This window comes from Lissotriton vulgaris, chromosome 4_1 (assembly GCF_964263255.1).
Source record: "Lissotriton vulgaris chromosome 4_1, aLisVul1.2, whole genome shotgun sequence".
NCBI classification, from domain to species: Eukaryota; Metazoa; Chordata; class Amphibia; order Caudata; family Salamandridae; genus Lissotriton; species Lissotriton vulgaris.
Window position 1 is genome coordinate 1905613601 of NC_141691.1, and position 26118 is coordinate 1905639718.

The 26118-nt window shown below is 47.0% G+C and overlaps 1 protein-coding gene across 7 annotated transcripts in view; it reads left to right on the forward strand.

Annotated features, from left to right (window-relative positions):
• The first annotated feature begins 24282 nt into the window (after nucleotides 1-24282).
• The window catches only part of PHF20L1 (PHD finger protein 20 like 1), a 648585-nt gene continuing 646749 nt past the window's right edge, over nucleotides 24283-26118 (forward strand). For 2 of the 7 annotated variants that reach the window (XM_086966239.1, XM_086966235.1), the window contains exon 1: nucleotides 24285-24780. The gene's annotated coding sequence lies outside the window, so the exon portion shown is untranslated. Of the gene's footprint in view, nucleotides 24781-26118 lie in introns of all 7 variants that reach the window. The other 5 variants (XM_086966236.1, XM_086966234.1, XM_086966240.1 and 2 more) reach the window with 4 other exon arrangements.

Sequence of the window (26118 nt, forward strand, 5' to 3'; positions counted from 1 at the left end):
TGAACCTTCAGCCTTAGTTTGGACACCATTCCTTTCCATGAGTTAATTGTGTCACTCCTTGCATCATTAGCAACTTCCGAGGCATTTTCTGATTGTTTAGTCCTGATGATGATCCCATAACCGTTGTTGGGGATCGAAACGTCATTGATAACCACGTCTTAACTCTAACCTCCATTTAAGATTTATGCGGAGAACAAGATGTTCTTTTGACTGTTGTTCTTTCTTATTTTCACCAGTAAGTCACTTTTAAGTTATATGCCTGAGGTAAGGAAATTTGTTGATTTCCAGAAACCCCATCACGTCCTGCTCACTTTATGTTAATGTAATGTTTATGCTTTAATTTTTGTAAGTAAATCCTAAATATCATTCATTTAGACACAAGTAGACTCAATCCTGATTGGAGTGTTGTGGTTATATGTATGTATTTTTCTTGAAAAGGACTGCTGTCTATAATAACTGATTAAAACATAGAGCATGCAGCTGCGTACGGAGTTACACTGACTTAGGTTTCATGATGTGTTATTCACAGTTTCCCAAATCTGTGCATTGTTTCACTGATATTATTGCTTTTGTCCTTAGCTTCCGACACGGAGGCCATATTATGCAAATTCTCCTTTATTACCACTGCTCAGTAGCAACAGTTGAAGAACATGGAACTTCAATAAACATTCTAAATAACTATAAAGTCCCTTGGAGACCATCCATCATCCTTCTTTGTTGCTGCTGCTCAGAAAGATAAGTATCTCTCCAGCTCCTTCGATATACTTTTGATGTGATACTTATATGTATGTCTTTTTACTTAAAGGGAGCTTGGTGGAATAGCTAATTAACTTGATATGTACTTGGTAATGGTCTTTTACTAACTGTGATAATGCCTTATTATCTCTTTACTTATTATGTCCCTGGTCTCATCGGCCTTTATTTATAATTCACATTCCCTAGTCGCGTGTTCCCTCGCGTATTACTTACTGCCTAACTTCCGGTTCTATTTCGGACCGGAATTCATGTTTTGCTCTGAGTTTGTCATGTTCGCGCGAGTAGCATTATTTAAATTGACACATCTAAAACGCGCATACCGCGTCTGTTAACACTCACCTCCGAGTGAGTTGAGGAACATATAGCGGAACCTTCTGACTGCCTTTCGGATTTAGGACGAGTTCCCCGGCCCCCTCGATGCCTACATGGCTTACGGGGAGGGCCGTGTTAGAGGAATCTCCCTTAACAACGGCCGTCACACGCCGTCTGCGTGCGTGACGGCCATCTTAACGAATTGGGCACTTGCCATTGACACAGTATTAGACGGACATTTTACCTCGTTGGGGTCGCGGTAATTCCACCAGGGAAACGGCAGTTAGCTCGTCTCTCCTCGGGGATACTGCGATCCTGCAACACTCACTTTTAGCTCCATACAAGATAATATTCGTGATCGATATTTCAAAATAATATTAATTTTGACACAGGATTATTTTTAATCCCAGACAATACTTAAATTCATTTAAATCTCGATCCTGTCCATATTTACAACAGACATCATTAGTGCTTGGGAATCTTTTTTAAACACTATAGTTTAGTATTATTTAATATGTCTGAACCTCAAACTAACAGTGAGGGACAACTGGAGGAAATGGTCAATAAGGCCTTTCAAATAGTCCTGGGGTCATAAAAGGCTAGAATTATTGATATCCCCGCGCCCTTCTACGAGCAACTATCAAACGGGAGCAGTTAAGGCTCCAAAGAAACGGGCACTCGGAGGTAAGGGACGTAAAGACTGTAAAAAAAGTAAACCCTCCTCCGCCCCTTCTCGCCCTCGTGGCGGTGACACAAATGGTGCCTCGGGCACCCCATATGAGCAAGATGCAGGCCCAGAGCCGCCCATTGATATACCTAGTGATACTAGTTCGGAGGCAAAGATAGACCTATCATACTCCTCCGACTTTAATACTGATGATGAGGTGCAAGGAAGGGGAACGGGGAGCTCGGAAGGGGCATCCAAGGCCCCGGATAAAGATACCGGTCTATTGGACCCATTTGGAGACCCCATGTTTGACCCTACATTGATAAAACACCCTTTGTCTCCAGAATGGACCCCGTCCCAACACGTGGGAGACTATCTTTCTTTCTGGTTACGAAGAGCGATCCCCAAGGAAGTCAGAACTAGACTTCCCTCCGAATGTCCAAGTCCCTCTCTCCCTAACAAGATAGCGGCAACACCCGAACTCGATCCCAAGGTAGTGGCCTTCATTTCCAAAACTTCCTGTGACCCTAGAAAGGGCATAGACAAGGGCTTGAGGTCCTGTCAAGACCGCCTCCTTGACGTGGTGGGTCCTATAACGAAGATCTTTGAGATGGCGGCATCAGCCTATCTAGAAGACCGTCAGGTCGACCCAAAGGAATTGAGGGAATGGATCCAAAGGGCTATATGCCTCATTGGAAATGCTAACACAGCCTTATTCATTGAGAGAAGAACGGGGGTCCTTTTTAAAATCGATCCAAAACTGATCGAGCTGGCAAAAAATGATGGTGGCCGGAGCACTCAAGGCTTCCTCTTCGGTGAGGAATTTATGAAGGACATGGCCAGATATGTAGGAGCATTTAGTTCAATACCAAAATCTCAGAAGGACATTAAAAGAGTGTTTCAAGATCGTGTTTTTACACGGGCCGGGAGAATGCGGGGTCCTTTCCCCGGCCGTGGAAACTCCAATTCGAGACCCTTTTTATCCCGTGGAGGCGGGAGATTCAACAGCAACTCGAGTGGCTTCAATCAATTGTACCCCCAGAGGCAAAGAACCCGTGGTCATCCCTTCCGAGGCGAACGGAGACAACGCTCTTTCTCTGCAGGTAAGAACCTTTCTAGACCTTACAGATATGCCTCCAAAAGTGGGGGGGAGATTATTACAATTCGCTGGGAACTGGAACCTAATAGCCAAAGACCCATGGGTTCTCAACACAGTGAAGGGCTACCGAATAGACTTTATCGACACCCCTTTCCAAACAACACCCCCTCTGGAGATCACTTTTTCCGCAAAAGACAGGGCACTGGTGTCTGTGGAGGTTCAGGAGCTTCTAAACAAAGGTGCGATTATAGAGAGTACTCATGTAGGCTTCTTAAGCAATATTTTCCTTGTAGAAAAGAAAAACAAGGAACAAAGACCAGTCATAAACCTAAAAGGATTAAATCAATGGGTGGTCTACCAACATTTCAAAATGGAGCGGATACACCTCTTAAGGGATGTCTTAAGAAAAGGGGATTGGTTAACAAGACTAGATCTAAAGGACGCTTATCTAACTATACCAATCTGGGAACCCCATCAAAGATTCCTTCAATTCACATGGGAAAACCATCTGCACCAATTTTAAAGCCTTCCTTTTGGTCTGTCTTCCGCCCCCTGGTGTTTCACCAAGGTTCTCCGTCCCGTTGTCGCATGGCTAAGGGAGAGGGGAGTGAGGCTGATCATTTACCTCGATGATATCCTCCTAATGGCTCAGTCGAGGGAGACCGTCTTACTTCATACGGATTTGAATTTTAATTTTAATTTAAAGGTATTTGTTGAGCGCACGTTTACCAAGCGGTTTCATGGCGCTGTTGAGGGGGAATCCTGAGTGAGATGACAAAGCGGTTTAGATATTAAAAGCCTGTGAAAACAGAATAGTTTTCAGGGTGCTGCGAAACTCCAGATCTCACAATACACCTCTTACAACACTTGGGCTTCATTATAAATATGAAAAAATCATGCAAAGTTCCATCCCAACAAACGCAGTTTTTGGGCTTCCTAGTAGATACTGTACAAACAGAACTGCGTCTCCCCTCCGACAAAGTAAGGAAAGTGAGGAAAGAACTCAGGAAACTTGACTCTGAGGGTCTTTCCCCTAAGATCACTGGCCAAAATTCTGGGCCTCCTTTCATCCACGATTCAAGCGATCTTTCCGGGGCCGTTACATTACCGGGCACTTCAAAGACTGAAAGCAAGATCCTTGAGATTCAACCTCTCTTACTCCCAATCGATTTCCCTGGACCAGGAGTCCAGAATCGAAGTTCTTTGGTGGCTAAAAAACGTAGAGGCATGGAATGGGAGAGCCATTTTTGGGGAGGAACCAGATCTGATAATAGAATCAGATGCGAGTTTAGAAGGATGGGGAGCGAGATGTGGGGACTCCTCAACAGGAGGACGTTGGACTCGTCGGGAGAAAGGAGAAAGAATTGCATATCAACTGCTTGGAATTACTTGCAGGTTCATTTGCAATTCGTTGTTTCACGCAAGATTCGATGAAATGCTGTGTAACTTTACGGATGGACAACGTCTCCGCAGTTTGTTACGTCAGCAAACTGGGTGGTCCACATTCCAAAGATCTAACAGATTTAGCGAAGGGCCTGTGGGGCTATTGTTTGAGCAAAGGTATTTCAGTCATTGCGGAACACATTCCTGGGTTGAAGATCGAGGTAGCAGATTGGTACTCGAGGAATTTCAGAGACTCCAGCAACTGGAGACTGAACAGACATGTATTCCTAGCCATCCAGTCCAGATGGGGACCTTTCAAAACAGACTTGTTTGCGGACCGCCTGAATACTCACCTGAAGGACTTCTTCAGTTGGAGACCAGATCCTCAAGTTCTGAAGGTGGATGCCTTTCTTCAAGATTGGAGGTGACTAGCTCCTTATGCGTTCTCTCCTTTTGCAATGCTACCTCGCCTTCTTCTCCATGCTCGAGGATACAAACAATGCATGGTCGTGATAACGCCACTTTGGAGATCTCAAGCTTGGTTCCCAACCATCTTGGAAATGAGCGTGGATTTCCCAATTTTGATCCCTTCTTTCGAGGAAATTCTTCTAGATCCAGAGGGTCACATACACCCCCTTGTAGAGCAGGGCCTTCTAACTCTGATGGCATGGAAGATTTCAGGAGACAATGGAAAATCCCTGGGCTTTCGTCAAATGCTTTCAGACTCATTTCTGAGTCTTAGGCATCTGGCACAAGGAAAGCTTATAGACTGGCATGGAACAAATGGGTTCGCTGATGCATTCAGCGATGTTACAATCCCATTTCAACTGATCTAGTCAATGTCATTAATTACATTTCGGATCTCTTTACTTCAGTTCTTCAGGTTTGTCTTACAGAACTGTTATCGTTTACAGGTCTGCAATCTCTGCTGGTCATTCTTTAATTCACGGGATCTCAGTTGGGCAGAGACTTCTAACTAAAAAGATTATGAGAAGCATGAGGGTTTTAAATCCCCCTTGTCCCAAATATACCTCCTTGTGGGACGTTACTCTCGTTCTTCGGACTTTATCATCTTGGGGAGATAATTCTTCTCTTTCTCTTAAGCGCATTTCTTATAAACTTACTGTGTTATTGTGTCTAATATCCTTTAGAAGAACTTCAGACGTCAGAGCCTTGGATATTTCAAGTAGGGCCTTTCAACCCGAAGGGGTTTGCTTTTATCTCAAAAAAAGAACGAAGACACTATCCTCCTCTATCTTTTACCCCTTCTTTCCTAGAGGTGAAAGACTTTGTGTGGTTAAATGTTTAAAAGAATACGAAAAAAGAACCAAATATTTAAGATCGAATAAGTCTCAACTTCTAATATCATTTAGATCCCCTCACAGAGGAGTCTCTTCTCCAACCTTAGCTAGATGGGTAAGTAATGTCATACACGAAAGTGGTGTGGATGTATCTATTTTTGGTGCTCGTTCCGTCAAAGGTGCTGCAGCATCAAAAGCATTCTGCATGGGAGGGGGATTACAAGATATTCTTAAAGCTGCAGATTGGTCTAATGATAGTATGTTTAAATCTTGTTATTTCAGACCAATCCCTAATGTGATTGATAATGTTCTTAATGCACTTTAAACTTGCGTAATATGGCCTCCGTGTCGTGCCATAAAATTTAGATTTTTCACAGCCTGCTAAGAAAATCTGGATTTTATTAAGGACACGGAGGCTAATATTATCCCTCCTCTTTACCCTCCCTTTATAAGTATTGATTTTATGATATTTTATTCTTCTCTTTTCAGAATAAAATTGTTTTTTCTCCTTCGGAGTACCATGGAGAAGTTTATCTTCAGTTTTTTCTCTTACCTGTCTTCTTCACGAGGATCTTTCTTCGCAGTTCAACAAGAAGGATGATGGATGGTCTCCAAGGGACTTTATAGCTATTTAGAATGTTGATTGAAGTTCCATGTTCTTCAATTGTTGCTACTGAGCAGTGGTAATAAAGGAGAATTTGCACAATATTAGCCTCCGTGTCCTTAAAAAAAAAACAGATTTTCTGCTCAGCATGCTGTGAAAAATCTAAATTTTTGTTAGTAAATCCTAAATATCATTCATTTGGACACAAGTAGACCCAATCCTGATTGGAGTGTTGTGGTTATATGTATGTATTTTTCTTGAAAAGGACTGCTGTCTCTAATAACTGATTAAAACATAGAACATGCAGCTGCATACGGAGTTACACTGACTTAGGTTTCATGATGTGTTATTCACAGTTTCCCAAATCTGGGCATTGTTTCACTGATATTATTACTTTTGTCCTTAGCTTTGAAGGGTCATTCTGAAACGAAATGCATTGGGATTTGGATTTCTAAACAGTGGTATGCGTCTCTTGCCATGGATACATTGAACTACATAGGTTCTACAAAGAATGATATTCGTTTGAAGATTACATATTGCATTCAAGCAATTCATTATGGTTGTCATTTCGAAGCTTTTGTGTTTAACTTTACTCAAATGGTTTCAGCCTTTGGGCATTTCTGATACAGTGCATCTTGGGACTGGTCATCAGATCTTAAAAATATTTATTAAGCGGCCGGTGAATGGGTTCTGATAAAGAAACAGTTTAAGGTAACTAAAGGAAATTTTAATTTTCAAAGTTAGTTAAAAAATGTTAAAGTGTCTAAAGGGTGCAATTCTACTTGAAGCAAGACAAAGTTGAAACAGAAGAAATGATGCTTGTCTCACAGGCAAGTAGAGATCATCAATAGTGATAAAGTGTCATCTTCCCTCAAATCAAAGTTTGATTGTCCATCAACATTCCATGTAACAGACAATGATGCTGTAAGAGAGACTTAGACAGAATTCATTGAGCCAAGAAAGGTTGAATTTGATGTTTATCATACTGATGATAGTGGGCAGGTTGGTTCTACCTTAATTTCTTCTTCACAAAAATATAATTCTTCACCCAATTCAGTTAGTGGGAGCAATGTTTCAAGCAACTCAATCAGTCATGAGTCAGATCACTTTCTTCCTAAAAAAACATTACAAACAGATGGCAATGTGCACGTGATTCTGAGGAAATTAGTGATTGTTACATGCATTGCAATGCACTGTATTGTATGCATGTAACTCTTTGAATACTTAGTGAATTCTTAATTGTTATATTTTTGTTTTCCTTTGGTTATACTAAAACTTGTGTTTGCACTTGTGCTTCTTTAAATTAGATAACCTAAATTAATCTAAAAAACCCAAAACTAATGTTACATTTATATGTGTGATTATGTTTTCAACAAATTCTGTTTTGTCTCTTTCCTTCTAGTGATGTTTAAAATTATAGTTATATTTTTTGTTTTGTAATTCTTGCCCACGTTCTGGAGTGTGGGATTGCTCATCTGAGGGGTTTGGTCCCAATTTGGCAGTTGCTGGAGTCCTCAGAGATGGCCAGCTGTACAGTGTTCATGGGATTGTTTCTTTGTAATAAAGACTTTTAGAGAACCAGTCTAGACCCTGCTGATGGTCCGGGAACAGAGATGCAAAACTATTCTTTTGACTCCATTCTAGACATCATAGGCAGGATTTCCTGGGAGTTTGGAATTAGCAACAGAGGAACCCCTTTGATACCAGTGATGGAGCAAAGTTTCATACGCACAGAAACTTGCTTGTACTCAATCCTCGCAAAATAACTTGTAACATTGTTAACCAAAATGTTTCATTAACGAATATTTGCATTTCATGACATTTCTACTATCTAGGGGAAGCTTGCCTATGCGCTTTTACGAACATCAACTCAATTGTCCTAAAATGGCCGCCGAAAACCCGGGAACTGTATTGAGCATGCGTCTGCCACACTCATGTGGTGTAACGTATTTCTGCTTTGGTGGGGTTTTCTCGCTTCTGCGTACCCTTGTCACCAGGTAGGTGGCCCCCCTTAGCCGCCACACGGTTCTCCTGTGCCGCTGTCCCGCTGCCGCTGTGTCCTGAACTGCTTGGTTTGCCTGATTCCAACCTTTATTGTGATTGACTGTTTTCTTTTAACTGTTGTCTTTTTTCACTTACTGGTGCCCTCTCCCCCACCCCTTTTTCCTTTTGTATCACCCCCACCTGCTCCCCTCCCTCGCGCTTTCCCGCCGCTGCCTCCCTTGCGGCCCCGCCCCCCTGGTGTCCCATTCGCCGGCGCTTCCGCCTCCCAGCTGCTCCTCCCTCCCACAGCCCCTCATATGGAGGCCGCGCGGTGGTGAAGGGATTTACCCTTGACCCTGTCACTAGGTAGGTCGCCCCCTTAGCCGCCACACGATCCTCATGTGCCGCTGTCCTGCTGCCACTACCCGCTGTGTCCTGAACTGCTTGGTTTGCCTGATTCCGACTTTTATTGTGTTGCCATTGACTGTTTTCTTTTAACTGTTGTCTTTTTGCACTTACTGGTGCCCTATGTGCCCTCTCCCCCTGCCCCCTTTTCCTTTTGTATCACCCCCCCACCCGCTCCCCTCCCTCGCACTTTCCCGCCACTGCCACTCCCTTGAAGCCCCGCTCCCCTGGTGCCCCATTCGCTGCCCGCTCCCGCCTCTCAGCTGCTCCTCCTCATATGGAGACCGTGCAGCGTGCGCGCCGCTGGCGCGACAAAGGCTAGCCCGTCTGAGCCTGGACCGCGCCCAGCGCCAGAACCCCGTCGAAACCAAGAAACCCGACGGAGATACGACACCACCATCCTCCACGCACTCAACACCGGCCGACCATCTGCCTGCTACCAAGCCACCCCGAAGCACACCCATGGACCCTTCTCCTGCCAAGTCTGCAAATTCACCTGCGTCCGAACCTGCACCCAACCACACAGACCAGGCAACAACAACAACCACCTCGAGTGCATCCTGCTCAACACCCGCTCCGTTCACAAGCACACTGTCGAACTCTGGGACCTCCTCGACACAACAGCACCAGACGTCGCCTTCCTTACAGAAACCTGGAAGAACGCCTCCTCAGCCCCCGACATCGCCATAGCCATCCCGGGCGGCTACAAGATCACTCGAAAGGACCTCGTCAACCAAACCAGAGGAGGAATCGCCATCATCTACAGGAACACCGTCGGCGTCACAACCAACTCCAAAGATGCACTCACCACCGCCGAACACCTACACTTCCAGATCCACACCGACCCCAAGACCACCCTCAGAGGAACCCTCATCTACAGACCCCCGGGCCCACGCACACAATTCAGTGAAGCCATCGCTGACTTCATCAGCCCACATGCCCTCGCCTCATCAGACTACATCCTCCTAGGCGACCTGAACTTCCACCTGGAGAACAACAACGACAACAACACCACCACCCTGCTCGACAACCTCAGACTCAAACAACTGGTGAACACCCCCACCTACTACGCCGGCAAAACGCTCAATCCCATCTTCTCTGCCAGCAGCCACGTTGTCTTCAGCCACTCCAACTGACTACACAGGACCGACCAAAGCTGCATCCACTTCCCCTTTAAGAAGACCACATCCCACCAGCGCCCGCAACAGATCCCCCGCAGATACTGGGGCAAAGTCACCACAGACCAGCTAACCACATCACTGAGCTAGAACCCACCCATCAACACTACTGACAACAACGACGCAGCCCGCAACCTCAGGCAGTGGATCATCAACTGCGCCAATGCCCTTGACCACTGAAGAACCCTCAAGGCAAGCCCGGTAACAGGAAAACCACATGGTTCACCGACGACCTCAAAGAATCGAAGAAATCCTGCCAACACTCGAGAAAACCTGGCGCTGCGAACAAACAACAGAAAACCTGAAAGCCCTCAAGAACGCCACTCGCAAACACCACCAGCTGATCTGCACCACCAAAAAGACATCGTGCAAAGAGCGGCTGGACAACAACAAGGAACTCTTCAGCATTGTAAAAGAGCTCTCTAACCCCAGCGCCAGCAGCAATGACATCACACCGTCGCAAGACCTTTGCAACTCCCTCGCCACGTTCTTTCACCGCAAGATCACCGATATACACGACGGCTTTGGCACCCAGACTCCGCCCCCAGCCACCGAACCAACGCCCTCTACAACCACCCTCAGCGCTTGGACCGCCCATGCTATGAACACCGTCCACTCCGGCTCTCCTTCCGACCCATGCCCTCACCACACCTTCAACAAAGCTGACACCATCATCGCACCCCACCTACGGAAAGTCATAAACAACTCCTTTGCGTCCGCCACCTTCCGAGAGAGCTGGAAGCACGCAGAGATCAAGGCCCTACTGAAGAAACCCACAGCGGACCCTAAAGACCTCAAGAACATCCGCCCCATCTCTCTTCTCCCCTTCCCTGCAAAAGTTATCGAGAAGATCGTCAATAAACAGCTGACAGTATTCCTCTAAGCCAATGGCTCCCTCGACCCCTCCCAGTCCGGATTTCGAATCAACCACAGCACCGAGACTGCCCTCATCGCAGCCACCGACGACATCAGGACCCTGCTTTACAACGGGGAAACAGCCGCCTTATCCTCCTAGACCTCTCAGCCACCTTTGATACAGTCTGCCTTCACACCCTAATAACCCGCCTCCACAATGCCGGGATCCAAGGTAAAGCCCTGGACAGGATCACCTTGCTCCTCTCCGACAGAACCCAGAGAGTCCGCCTTCCTCCCCTCCGCTCCGCGGCCACCGAGATCATCTGTGGCGTACCCCAAGGCTCATCGCTCAGCCCAACCCTCTTCAATATCTACATGAGCCCCCTCGCTGCCATCGCACACAAACACAATCTCAACATCATCTCATACACCAACGACACCCAGCTGATACTCTCCCTCACCAAAGACCCAGCCACCCCCAAACTCAACCTCCAGGAAGGAATGAAAAACGTTGCGGAATGTATGAAACATAGCCGTCTGAAACTGAACTCAGATAAGACGGAAGTCCTCATCCTCGGACCATCCCCATCCGCCTGGGACGACTGACTCCTGGTGGCCCACAGCACTGGGCACCGCACCTACACCCACTGACCACGCACGTAACCTGGGATTCATCCTGGACTCCTCTCTCACGATGACCAAGCAAGTCAACACCATCTCATCCTCATGTTTCAACACCCTGCGCATGCTCCTTAAGATCTTCCGGTGGATCCCTACTGGTCACCCAGGCCCTCGTCACCAGCCGACTAGACTACGGGAACGCCCTATAAGCAGGAACCACAGTCGAACTTCAGAATAGACTCCAGCGCATACAGAACGCATCCGCCCGACTCATCTTCGACATCCCTTGCAACAGCCACATATCAGCCCACCTGAGAGACCTGCACTGGCTCCCCGCCAGGGAAGGATCACGTTCAGGCTCCTCACCCACGCACACAAGGCGCTCCATGACATAGGCCCCGAATACCTCAACAACCGCCTCACGTTCCACACACAAACCCGTAAACTCCGCTCCGCCAGCCTCGCCCTCACCACCGTCCCACGGATCAGCAGAACCACCACCGGAAGAAGATTATTCTCCTACCTGGCGGCCACGACGTGGAACTCCTTCCCCACCCACCTACGACTGACCCAGGACCACCTCACCTTCAGGAAACACCTCAAGACCTGGCTCTTGGATCATCATTTTCCCATCATTCTCATCATTTTTTTGCTCAACATGCCATTCGAGTTTGGACTCAGCCATATGCAAATCAGTCTTGACCCTGCGCCCAATGGGAACAGTCCAGCCCAAACTGCCAGGCCATGTCCTCCCTGGACTGGAAACAAGCATCCTAGGACTGGTTTTGGGCTTTCAGCCCTCATCAGCCAGGATAGCTTGACTCCAGTGGCATGGAGAGCACAGGACCCACACAGTAGATGATCTTTTCCCAGTTTGAGTAGGACGGCAACAATTGTTATGTTGGAGAAAGTTCCACGGAGGAAGATTGCTCTTCCTCGTGGTATGCCGCTTGGAGAGTATCGACTACCTCTTCTCCCGACCAGCAGTAAAACTCTGCTGGAAAGCCATCTTCTGCAGAGGCCTTATGATAGGGAAACTTGGTTATTGCTGATGCGATCTCGTCCTGTTGATCTCCCCCTTCAGGAACTCCCTGCCTTTGTCCGAGAGGCCGGCGCTATTGGCCTCCTTGAGGAAATCAACAATCCTATCCTCTGGGGTCAGTTCTCCCGGAGTGAGAAAAGAGTTGTAGAACAAAGCAAACTTATTCACTATATCCTGGGATATGGGTAAGCCCCCCCCCCCCCCTGCCGAATGGCTGGTATGTCCAGGGCAGCCTCTCGTTGACGGAGCAGAGCCTCTAGTAGTCTCCCTGCTTTTTCCCCCTGCTCATAGTGCCTCCCTTTCATCCTCTGTAGAGTGTATTCTGCTTTGGGGGTAAAGAGGCTGTTGGGTGCCATCCGGGGTTGCTCCAATGCTTTGTAGTGGTGTTGGGTAGGTGTTTATGAGTAGAGATGGGTGTAGGTCTTGATATCGTGCTCCAACACCATCTGTCTGGTTAGACCTGTGCTCCGTCCCTCATGAGATGGCACCTGATGGGGGCTTTTGCTGCGGCCCATAGAGTTCTGCCTCAGTTTACTGATCCACCATTCTCAGAAAGATGCACTTTGAGGTGCGCTTGTAATTGAGCTTTGCCTTTAGGGGTCTGGTGCCGCTGAATATTCATCCGCTAGGGTTTACGGCCAGGCCTGGCCAACCCTATTTTCAGTGGTATGAGAACAGAGGAGTGGTCAGAGAGTGTCGCCTTCAGTTACTTGCACCACTCCGTGGGACATAAGGAAATAGTCAAGTCGGGAAAAGGTGCTGTGAGTCGGGAAGGTGAAGCTGAATTCCCTATCCACAGGGTGACTGAGCCGCCAGTGATCCACCAGTCTGTTGTCCTCTAGCACGTCGTTCATCAGAGCCCTGTCTGCTGCATTGCACCTGTCCAAGAGTCCCGTTCTTTTGAGGACTGGGTCTCTCACTAAATTCCAGTCTCCCCCAGTGAGGTACTGCAAGGCGCCTATTTCCACCAAAAGGCGGTTTAACTGAAGGGGAACTACTTTTTTGCTCCTGTAGGAGCATAGACCGAGTCTACGCAGACATGATGGTCCACTAGTCTCAGTTTGGTGAATACATAACGACCTTCTGTGTCTGATCATGTCTTGGTCACCGTGACAGGGAGGGATTTGCATAGCAGAATCGGCACACCGCACTTGCTCTACGGTCCCACATCACGGGCTTTCCCGTTATAGGCACTGCTTTGTATCACTTTCCCCACCCAATCCCTATGAAGTTTGCCAGATTCTAAGGCATCAAGATGGGTTTCCTGCAGCAGTGCCAAATCAACCCGCTTGGAGTGGAGGTAGGAGAGTATTTTTTTCCTCTTTATGTAATGGGTGAGGCCATGGTCTTCCAAGTGATGGCCCGTAAGGGATGAGTAGCACACATGTTGTAGGTCAGGGGAGAGTAGAGGAGAGGAGTACGCTAGAGAACGGGGAGGACCATTTGTGTGTGATGAGCGGAGCGTGAGGCAGCACAGGCAGAACACGTCCGTGCAGTGTATAATTGTGGCGTGATGTCGAAGACTCTATGTGTGGGAAGGGAAGCCTGAAGTTCTGCGTAAGTGAAAGGGAGCAGAGGGACGTATAGGATAATTAGTGAATGGGGAAGAACATAAGACAGGTGAAACAAAGGGGATATATGAAAACTCACAAGCGAGGGGGGAGGTATGTGGTAAAGGGTGCGGGTATTTCGCAGCCTCCTGGCACACAACAGAGGTGGTATGATCCTGCGGGTTTGAGAAATGTGATAGGGGAAGTGTCGCCCTGTTGATGAGGTAGAGAAAAGAAGCGTGTATTAATGGAATAAAGGGTGGATTGGACGCTGGGGTGGGAGAGGACATAGCTAGATGGCAAACGGTACGACGCATCAGAACCTGGTAGAGTAAGTGGGAGGGGAAAGTAGCAGAGAGAGGGTGGCTGCAAGTAGCCGAGCAGCGCAGCACTGGGGACACTAAGCTTTCTAATGCCGGTCTACCTAATTGAGGTTCATACTAAGTTTGGGTTTTAAGCCTTTTCCATCCTTTAATACCAGGATTGTGACAAAACTCCACTTTTCAAATTACGTTCTTCCCACTTACTTTATTGAGAATTGTGATCTGGGTGGACTGGAGTTTCATGCAATTGGTGTTGGAAGGGAGGTAAGTGTTTATTTGGCTAGTATAAAACACTCAGATTCCCTTTTCTTTTTTGTTTCTTTGCGTTTGGGATGCATGGGAAGAGAAACTGTTAGTTGAGATTTGTTGAGTTATAACTAGATCTTATTCTGCTGGTGCGGTTTCCCTTCCTTTTTCTATTCAGGGTGACTGCTTCCTGGGCAGACTGTAAAGGGTTTTGCTGGACTGACATCTGTGTGGCTGCCACATGAGCTATGTCCAATACTTCCATTTCCTATTATTGTTGTCATGTGTCAACAGCATTGATGGGGGATGCTGCGTTAAGTGTGGCAGCATCTTGCTTTACCTCATTAATCTGATTGCTATTTCTGTTGGGAAACATTTCAGTGCTGTGAACATTGCTCTCAGCTGTTGAGAGTACATGGTGGGTTCAACGGGGACCTTCCTTTTGCTGGCCACATCCTCACTTTCATGACAGCGATGGTGGTAAGTGGACGTGGTGGTTTTGCCTTGATTAATTACAGGCACTCTGCCTTAACCCTAAGATTGCTAGCCTCCTGTGCCATGAAGGGATACATCTTATAGGACTGTATGGGAAAGAGTAGTAAGCTGTGTAATCAAGATTACCAATAAGTTATCAGGGCATTTTATATGGAAAGGAACATTAACACCAGACATCACAAAATATATCTTTTTCTGCACCTCTTTTTTCCATATCTCACAAAGAGTATGCACGACTACAAGTCACACATCCTATGCGAGCACAAGCTACCTTTTCAATGTATGATTGTTTCCAAGTTCCTTTTCTTGTTCTACACTCATGTGATACTTTACTGCATCCTCCCTTACTATTACATATTTGTATTTCTACACAGAAATGCTTCAGTTTACCCAGTCCTTTATCTTACATTTGTGATAAATTACGATCGATCTGCACAACTACAAGGATGATGGTTGTACTAAAAAAAGTAGTAGTAATAGTAGTCATTTTGTTGTAGACAAAATATATTTCTAAACAATACAAAAGCAAAATAAATACTTAAAAATCAATGTTAAAACAGCCAACGGGTCATATACTAAGTAAAATCATTTAAATCCTAAAATTAATCTGTGCTAAATCTAAAAACACGTATGGTGATCTACCACGGCTGGTGTGTGAGAAACAGAGGAGGGTAGCTCTAAAGGGAGGAACTTGGGATGGTGTCCTGTCGTAAAATAGAAAGGGGAGGTTTAAGAGGTGGAGTGAGTGGTGTTGTTATACGCAAAATCGGCGAGGGGCAAAGCCTGTACCCAGTCTCCACTGGTGGTGGTGATCATACATCGTAGGTATTGTTCTAGAGTTTGGTTAGTCCTTTCAGTTTGCCCATCTGTTTTTTGGGAGTGATAAGCCGTTGATAGACGGTGGTCTATGTGAAGAGCCTGGCACAATCCTTGCCAGAATCTGGAGATGAACTGGGGACCTCTGTCTGAAATGATCATGGAGGGTAGGCCATGAAGACAAACAATGTTTTGTATGAATGCCTCTGTGAGTTCTAAAGCCGTGGGTGTTTTCTTAAGGGGGGCGAAATGGGCCATCTTTGATAGTAGATCTACCACCACTAGTATAGCGGTGTACCCTCGCATTAATGGTAAGTCAGTAATGAAGTCCATGCTGATAGAAGTCTATGGACTGTTTGGCACAGGTAGGGGCTGTAAGAGACCCGCAGGGACAGTGTGTGAGGATTTCTGACGAGCACAGATAGGACATGTTTTGACGTAGTCCGCTATGTCATTAGTCATTCCCTTCCACCAAAACCACCTCTGACACATCTGTCTAGTCTTTGCTTCTCCAGGATGTCCAGCTAACGGTAAATCATGACACCATTTAATAATGAGAAGCTGTGTTTCCTTTGTGGGTAGAAATAGCTTGTTGTTGTGGAATAACATATTGTCAGTTATGGTATTGGATGTGTCTTCCAACCACTTCTTCTGGTCTATCATGGAATAGGACTGTTTGAGATGTGTTAAGAAGGTGTAAGAATCCACATCCGAATCTCCTACTGCAATGATTTTATGTTCAGGAATGACAGGCAGCGGTACTTCAATAGAACATTTATGTTCTTTACCCAGCCGCGATAAAACGTATGCTTTTCCGTGTCTAATCCCAGGACGAAAATGTATCTGAAAATCATACTCGCTAAAAAAGGAAACCCAACGCAGTTGTCGAGGAGTCAGGGCTTTGGCGGTTCTGAAATATTGCAAGTTTTGATGATCTGAGAAAATAGTGATCACATGTGATCACGTGTGGTTATCCCAATAAATAGTGGCGCTACTCTTGAAAGGCTAGCTTAATGGCCAGTAATTCCCTCTCTCCTATTGTGTAGTTTTGTTCAGCCTGGGACAGTGTCTTGGAATAATAGTCCACAGGATGGAGCGTGCCTTTATTTTTATCGCGCTGTACCCAGTATAGTTCTTACATGTTCCATGTGGTCGGATTCATTCTGCGAGTAAATCAGTATGTCGTCAATGTAAACGATTACAAACATATCCAGGTACTCCCTCAGTATTTCATTGATAGAAAATTAAAACGCTGCGGGAGCGTTGCATAAGCCAAAAGGCATTACGCCGTACTCATACAGGCCGAATTTAGTCCGGAAAGCCGGCTTCCACTCATCTCCCTCCCTGATGCGGATCAGGTGGTAGGCCCCTCTTAAGTCCAGTTTGGTGAATATGGTGGCCTTTCTCACCTGATCCAATAGAGTAGAGATGAGTGGAAGAGGGTACTTGTTTTTTACCGTCACCTTGTTAAGGGCGCGGTAGTCCAGACAGGCTCTGAGGCCTCCTTCCCTTTTAGGGATAAAAAAAAATAGGGGAAGAGACAGGTGAGGTGGAATGTCTAATAAACCCCTTTTTTAGCATGTCTTGTAGGTAGTCATGTAGATACTTGGTTTTGGTGAGAGAATATATGCAACTCACGGGTAAATCAGCGCCAGGAAGCAAATCTATTCTACAATCATAGGTCCTGTGAGGAGGTAAGGCGACTGCTTTTACCTCGTCAAATACAGCAGAGAACCGTTGGTACTCCTCCGGTAGAGAGGCACCATCGATTGTGGTTAAGGCACAATACACCGGCATATGCCAATGTGTTATGTCCCAATAACAATGGGTCAGACAGTAAGGGGAACGTAAGGTGGCGGTTCTAGCCACCCAGTCATTGCTCGCATTGCCCCTGCAACTATTTATGCCTTATTAGCGCCTGACTGTATTTGTATCGTAGCGCTATACTGCCTGCTGAGCTGCGCTTTCATTATTAATCGATTGTGCATTGCTGCCTTTGATTTATTTGTGCCTGATTGTGCCAGTGACGCTTCCCTTTGAATACCGATTGTTGGGGTCTCGTCCTGTGTGGCTTTTGGCGTGCTGCCATTTTGTTGTTTGTTGTTGTGCCTTCCTAGCCCGGCTCTCCACCCCGCTCAAGCCTCCCAGCTGTTCCTCCCTCCCATCAGCCCACAAGCCCTCCCCTCCGAGGACTACATTCTACTGGGAGACATCAACTTCCACCTGGAAAAGAAAAACGACAGCAACACCACCACCCTTCTGGACAACCTGGCCAACCTCGGACTCAAACAACTCGTTGACACCCCCACCCACTATGCCGGACACACGATCGACCCAATCTTCACCTCCAGCAAGCACATCTCCTTCAACCACACCACAGTTCTCCATTGGACGGACCACAGCTGCGTTCACTTCAACTACAAAAAGACCACGACCCACAACCTCCCACAACCAATTCCCCGAAGAAACTGGAACAAAATTACCACCGACCAGCTCTTCACATCGCTTCACCAAAACCCTCCTGCCAAATCATCAGACCCAAACCAAGCAGCCACCAACCTCACACAATGGATCACCCACAGCGCCGATGAACTAGCACCCTTGAAAAACCATCAAATCAAGCAAGGTAGCAAAAAAGCCCCCTGGTTCAACGATGACCTTAAAAAATCCAAGCAGTTCTGTCGCACCCTCGAGAAAGCCTGGAGAAAAAACCCAACCACTGACAACCTGGCCATCTTCAAGAAACGCCACCCGCAAACACCACCAACTGATCCGATCCACCAAGAAATCAGCATTCAAGGATCGATTTGACAGCAACGCCCACAACAGCAAGGAACTATTCAACATCGTCAAAGAATTTACCAACCCCACCGCCGGCACCAACGACATCACTCCCTCCCAAGAACTCTGCGACTCCCTAACCTCATTCTTCCACAACAAAATCGCCGACATACATAACAGCTTTGAAAACCAGTCCGAAGACCAGTCCACTCCACCCACCTCCGAACCAAAACCGCACTCTAACAACCTTTGTGCCTGGAACCCAATCACCACTGAAGACACCATCCGCCTGATGAACTCCATCCACTCAGGATCGCCATCCGACCCATGTCCCCACCACATTTTCAACAAAGCAGACTGCATTATCGCACCCCATCTCCACGACGTCATCAACTGCTCCTTCAACTCCGCTACCTTCCCGGAAAGCTGGAAACATGCCAAACTCAGCACCCTTCTGAAGAAACCCACAGCAGACCCCACTGAACTCAAGAACTACCGCCCCATCTCGCTCCTCCCATTCCCTGCCAAAGTCATTGAGAAAGCCGTCAACAGTCAGCTCGCCGCCTTCCTTGAATCCAACAAATCCCTCGACCCCTCACAGTCCGGCTTCCGAGCCAAACACAGCACCGAAACCGCCCTCATCGCAGCAACAGACGACATTCGAACTCTACTGGACAACGGAGAAACAGCCGCCCTCATCCTACTTGACCTCTCCGCAGCCTTTGACACAGTCTGTCATAACACCCTCATACAACGCCTCAGCAACGTCAGAATACAAGGAAAAGCATTGGACTGGATCATCTCGTTCCTCGCCGGAAGAACCCAGAGAGTCCGCCTCCCCCCTTTAAGATCAGAGGCCACCGAAGTAATCTGCGGCGTACCACAAGGATCATCACTCAGCCCCACCCTCTTCAACGTATACATGAGTCCCCTCGCATCCATCGCGCGCCAACACAACCTGAACATCATCTCCTACGCAGACGACACCCAGCTGATCCTCTCCCTCACAAAAGACCCAAACACCGCCAAAACCAACTTACACAAAGGAATGAAAGAGGTAGCCGAGTGGATGAAGAACAGCCGTTTAAAACTAAACTCGGACAAAACGGAAGTCCTCATCTTAGGTTCATCCCCCTCTGCCTGGGACGACTCATGGTGGCCACCGGCCCTGGGAACCGCACCCATACCTATGGACCACGCACGTAACCTGGGCTTCATCCTGGACTCCTCCCTCTCGATGACCAGACAAGTCAACGCCGTCTCATCATCATGCTTCAACATCCTACGCATGCTCAAAAAAATCTTCCGTTGGATCCCCACCGAAACAAGAAAGACGGTCACCCACGCACTGGTCACAAGCCGACTGGATTACGGAAACACCCTTTACGCCGGAACCACAGCCAAACTACAGAAAAAACTCCAAAGCATCCAAAACACCTCAGCCAGACTCATACTGGACATCCCCCGTCAAGCTCACATTTCCGGTCACCTGAAAGACCTCCACTGGCTCCCAGTCAACAAGAGAATAACGTTCCGTCTCCTCACCCACGCACACACAGCCCTCTACGACCTAGGACCCGAATGCCTCAACACGCGACTGTCCTTCTACACCCCCACCCGCCAACTACGCCAATTCCGCGCATCCATAGATCCACCATGGGGGGAAGATCCTTCTCCTACTTAGCGGCCAAAACCTGGAATTCTCTCCCCACCCACCTCCGCCTTACACAGAATCACTTCTCCTTCAGAAAGCAACTAAAAACTTGGATATTCGATAAGTAAAGCACGCCCCCCTGTCTCAAGCGCCTTGAGAGCCTCTGGGTGAGTAGCGCGCTATACAAATCTCTGAACATGAACTTGAACACAGTTTCAGAATGGCCGTTATCACACATCAGAATGATATCAGGGGTGTGATACAATATCATGCCCGAAGAGAGTTCTGACCCATCCACCGCTCTGACTTTTTGAGGATGTTTTTTGGGTATGAATTCAAGACCCAATGCTTTAGCCAAGGTTATATCCAGAAAATTTCCTGTGGCACCAGAATCCAAAAGAATAGCCATGGTATGTCTCAGTTGGGAATGTAACAAGAACACTATATTAATGAAGAAAAGCTTTGGTATAGGGGCCCAAGTATTCGCAAGATATTGTGCGGTCTGTAGTACGGAGAGACTTGGAAGAGCGACCTCGCTACTCCCCAAGTGACTCAGTTTCCCGACGGCATGGGTCGAACATTCCTACCCTGTGTATCTCTTACTGGAACTTTTGGTTTGACAGGGCATTCCTTTGCAAAATGACCTCCTTTTCCGCAGTAGAGACAGAGGTTGAGCTTTCTACGTTTCTCCTTCTCTTCAGTGGTTAAGGGACCCCGTATTCCACCTATTTGCATAGGTTCACTGGTGTCTCTGGGTTCTTTTTTCTCACCTCGGGAGAAAAAGAGTTTAGGGAATTCCCCTTTAGTCTTTTCTCCTTTACGCTCTGTTAGGCGATGATCTAATTTGACCACTAAATCCATAAACTCTGAGCACTATTATTTGTGATAGAATATCTTTGAGTTCGTCTTTGAGTCCCCTGTAAAATAGCGAGGTTCTTTTTTCCTCAGGCCATTGGGTTTCAGTAACCAGCCTGTTGAAAGTAGTGATGTACGTCAACAAGTCTTTAGATACTTGTTTTAAGTTCAACAGCTCGTTGTCACTTGCCTGCATGTATGAATGTCTCGCAAATAGACTTCTCATCTTTTCTTTGAATAAACTTAAGTTGTACAATACAGGATCATCGTTTTCTACTAAGGTCACGGCTCATGAGGCTGCGTTACCACTCAATTACAGTATAATAAAAGCAATTTTGGCAGCATCGTCAGGAAAAGAGGTGGCCCTGCAGAGAAAGACCAATGACATTGTTTCATAAATACACTATATTTATTACTATCTCCATTAAACCTTTCCGGCATGGCAAGTGGTGTCTGCAGTGGTGTAATGACTGTAACATTAACAGGGATAGAAGGAGTCTGGGAGGGACCATGGGAAGAAGGGATCTGGGAGGAATCAGTAGATGCACTAACAGTGGGGACCTGGCAGTGAGCAGGGTGTATATAACTGCGCTTGAATTTAGGGAGTGTTTCCGACATTTTACTCTCTGTTCTCAAAACAGTGTTCTCCGAGATGAGTCGTTGGTTTTCACTCTTGACCAATTTTAATTCAGTCTGTAAATTTACTACTGCTGTTGCTAACTCTCTTAGCGTGCTCTCTGCGGACTCTCCCATCACGGTATTTTCATCCATGATGTACTTTCGCTCCGGAGGAGTGTTAAGAATCGTGGGCTTGGTTTTCTGTTGGGCTTGGAAGTATATCCAGGCAGAAATCCAATCTCCTCAGGAGCGAAGATATTATCACTCCCTTTCCCAAAGATATCACCCTCACTGTCTCCCAAAGGAACACCATGGAGAGGGTAAATATCTCATGAAAAGGAAGAGACCAAAATCAAAGGTCCGCCAAAGGAAGAGTGATGTAACTCAGGTATTGTTCCAGATCAGCTACTCTCACTGCAGTAAGGAAAGATAAACAAACACAATATAATGACACTAAGATCATGTGCAACAGTTTAACAGGTTTAAACTTAATAAGTGCCCCTGGTTGTGTGCTATCCCACACTCACCTGACTTGTGACTCAAAGGGTTCAGAATGTGTCCAACAGTAGATTCTTGGTCTCAAACAAAAGTTAAAGGAGGAAGACGTTTTAAGTGTTCAGTTCCTCCATGAAAGTATTTGAGGTGCAGCAAAAAAGAACGGAACACACAATATTTGATTCTTCATGTGACGGCTCAGAAGCCAGGAACCGAAATACTCTCTGTAGTTCCAGAGATATCTAAAAGAAAGATGTGGAAACGCGTCCTCGCGTTTCAACTCAGGAAATGAGATGCCAAGGAAAAAGACGCGATCCGCGTCTAAACAAGAAAGAGGCATACGCGCCTCAGGGATACAAAAATAAAAGCGTCCTCGCGTTTCAATGAAAGAGGCTTGCGTGCTTCAGGGAGAAAAAAATAAACGCGTCCTCGCGTTTCAAGAAAATAGGATCCAGTGGTGGTGAAAATAGGGGAGGCTTCAGAAACTCGCACTCGAGGCGTGTACACATCCGCGGGCGGCGATGTAACTCTGACAGCGTTGCTGTTGACAATAAAGTTCTTTATGAAGAAAACAAAATGCCTTCGGATGTTTGTTGGAAGCGTGAGAGAAGCCCTTCCGAGGTTTGCAGGCAGCGCGGTTCACAAAGACTGAGGCACAGTCACAGGAAACAGTCACAGGAAATACAGGATTCTCCGGTTCAGTAAACAGGTATTCAGGGTAATTGGAAGGGTGGAGATGACGACTAGCGATCGAGGGTTCAGCTAGGAAAACCAAGCACCGCCATTTTCTATGGGAAGGCTTATGAACCTCCCATCATGCCACATGGTCAGTCCCTAAGCAGTATGGGACAGAACACAATCCCTCTCTATGGCAATGCATTCTGGTACTGGTAGTGAGGTGAGGGTGCACATGCTTCTAGTCCTAACAGTGATGAAGTCAATGAAGCAAACATATAAAGAACAACGGTTTCTTATAATTGAATTGACTATTAATTTCAATGCCACAATATTATCAAGGGTAGAGCAGCCCGATCTGATACTGTTTGGTAAGCTTCCCTTTGGTGTTCAGTAGTGTGACAGGACAGTAGTACTTGCGGTCTCACTAGAAACTTTTCTATAGGGGGTGGAATTTGGCTAGATTGGAGAATCTTTGATAATAACGTAAACAAAATTTGGCTCAAAATGTCCGGATCCAGCTTTAGTATGTTGACTGGAATCCCATTTGGTCCTGCCACTCTAGAGAGTTTGGCTCTATAATCATTCGATAAATGTCATCGATCATATCTTTACTTCCTGCTCTTCATAGGTCGGAAGAATTATTTTGTCAACAGTACTAGACCATACGGTTTGTTGATATAAGTGAACCATTTGTTAAATGGAACATGGAAATCAGAGGGAGCCTTATGAGAGCCAGTACGATACGGGCACTTCTATGTTCCAGAATCTCCCAGTGCCTTTTGGGCTACAACTTTGACCTTAATGTTTCTTGAGATTTTCTTATTTTCATGGTGTACAACTTTTTCTCCTTGATCCGTTCTTGTTTTGTCTTTTAAATGCTACTGGTGATCACCTCTGCCTAGAATGCTTGAAGAAATGCAAATATAAAAAAAATTAACGCATATGTAAAGACACAGGTGAGAACACAAACACACTATTTACCCATAAACGATTTGTAATGTTCTTTCCGTTGCACGTTATAGGCGCAGTATTAAAAATGATAAATTAAGTACATGTAACTTGCCTTACCGATGTACTGCTGTTCCGAATTGCCAGCACTCTATGCATGCAAACCACGTTAATAAATCAGCACCTCTAAGATACCTATCGCAGCAGAGCACCAGCAATCTAATGTAATTCCTCCTCATTTTTTATAATAAATCTCACAACTTAATTTGACTGAATTCTCTATTTCTTCTATAAATAGTCCAATGTTTACCAGCGGTATAGCCATAAAACGTACATAAATATTAAAAAGTCTACTCCTTTTTCTTCCAGGCGGATTGAGTTGTATCACCTGTCCAAAATCTTCATACACTTCCATTGTTTATCCCTTAAATGGACGCCTCTAATTCAGGGACAAAATCTTGCGGTCAACGAATGCCCGCAGCCACGCAAACCAACCTGGTGTGTGGAAACAAAATAGTGCTAGAGAGTGTGATGGGATTGGATAAGGCTTCTCTTGCGATGGGATTGGCTAGAAAAGCTCTTGTCAGTTGTTTATTGGCTGCGGGAGCCCCGCGAGTGCACGTGCCTCAGTGTCAGCACTCAGCTGCTGCACGGGTACGCCTTCTGTCTGTGGGTGGGCTTCAGTTAGTCTCGAAAATGCCGACTCTCGACTCTGTGACTGACTGGGTTACCGCCCCTTCGGGTCTGGCTCGGTGAGTCGACTGGAGTGCCCGGACCCGAAGCTGTCGAAGGGTCTCGGAGATATGCGAAGAGGGTGCTGATTAGAAGACAACACAGTTTAACGACTCCGCCCTGCAGCAGTGTTTGTGTCGCGACGTGATGCCCGGAGCCACCCGGTCTGTACACTGGCAGGACACGTCATTCTCTGCGACTAGCTTTCTGTCCCTCTCTCTGTTCCAGTTCACCAGGATTCCCCCTGTTTCAGCCTAGGCCTTGCACCGTTTCTCCGAAGCCAAGTGCAGGGCTGAGACCAGCCTCCTCCGCTCTCGCTAGGACGGCTCCCCTTCTGCACCCGAGACCGGCCCAGCGCCGACGCCGGGAACACAACCAGTGCGGTGAGTGGGACTGACTTGTTGAAAGGGCGAGGGATCTGAGCTGCCCCAGGAATCTAAATGCCACTTCACGGTCCCAGGTGCTGCTCTGTCTGTGCTGCCCTTGTGTAGTTAGGCTCCTGGTCTGCTCTGAGGCTGGGCTGTCATCAGGCTTCGAATTCGTTGGTTCATTAAGGTAGTGCTTGATTGTTCTCTTTGCTCTGTACCAGAATAAGCCCCCTTTCTTTGCCCCCGATGAATACTTTCTGTGGCCCCGAAGTCCACCACTTTCCCCAATGCTGGTAGCTGAGTTCCTCCCATCGATCTCCCTGGTGTTCTGTCCATTCCTGCCTAAGCCCGGACTGCAATTCCTGGGTTGCGTATCTATTCCTACGTGTGATGGGTATCTCGGATCCTACTCCTGGCTTGGACTTGGTTCTCCAAACTGTGGTTTCTACCAACTCCCATGCGCGAGGCTAACACTCCTTGGCCTTCGCGAGGCTAATCTGCACCACTTTGACTTCGGCATCCAACTACCCGAGCAGCTGCGCTGCCACTCCTTTCACTGCACACACCCCTGATAGAAACATTCACAGGCTGTTATGGTGTGCTTCCACTCACCAAATCATAGAGCTGAGTTAGCCCACCCTTCCCTCCATGTGCTACCTCTCCTGCCGAGCGGTACAAAAGGGGGGTGGTGATGGACGGAGCATCTGAACCAATCAAACACTCACACCCAGTCAACAGATCTGGGTTTAATTCATCACCGTTCTTTAGCCTACTCTGCCACCCCAGTTCAGACATGGCCATATGCAAATCAGTCTGACCCTGCGCCTCATGGAAACAGTCCAGCCCGAACTGCCAAGCCATGTCTTCCCTGCACCTGACACAAGCTTCCTAGGATCGGTTTCTGGCATTACAGCCGTCTTCAGCCAGGCTTTCTTGAATCCAGTGGCAAAGTAAGCAAGGGACTCACGTCTGAGCATACCCTGCCAACTGAGTGTTTAATTGGTTCAGGTGCTCCGTCCATCACAACCCCCTTTTGTACCACCTCTCCCGCTGAGCCTGGCCCGCCTTCCTTCCACATCCTGGCGTGTGTTGTTGGGCTCACAACTGCGGTGGTGTGTGTAGCTGGGCTGATCCTGTGCTTCACACGCATTTATTGCGCGCAATCCGGACTGCTGCCACCCCCCTGTGCTCAACACATTCCGCTGCGTAACGAGGATCGCCCCTCACCATTTTGTCCTCGCCACGTCCAGAAGCTCCCCATGTTCTTAGTGGTTGTGCTGATCAAATGAACCCCATTCTGTATTTTATGGCGTTGCTACTCCCACCCACTGCTGCTCCTCACACAGCACTTGA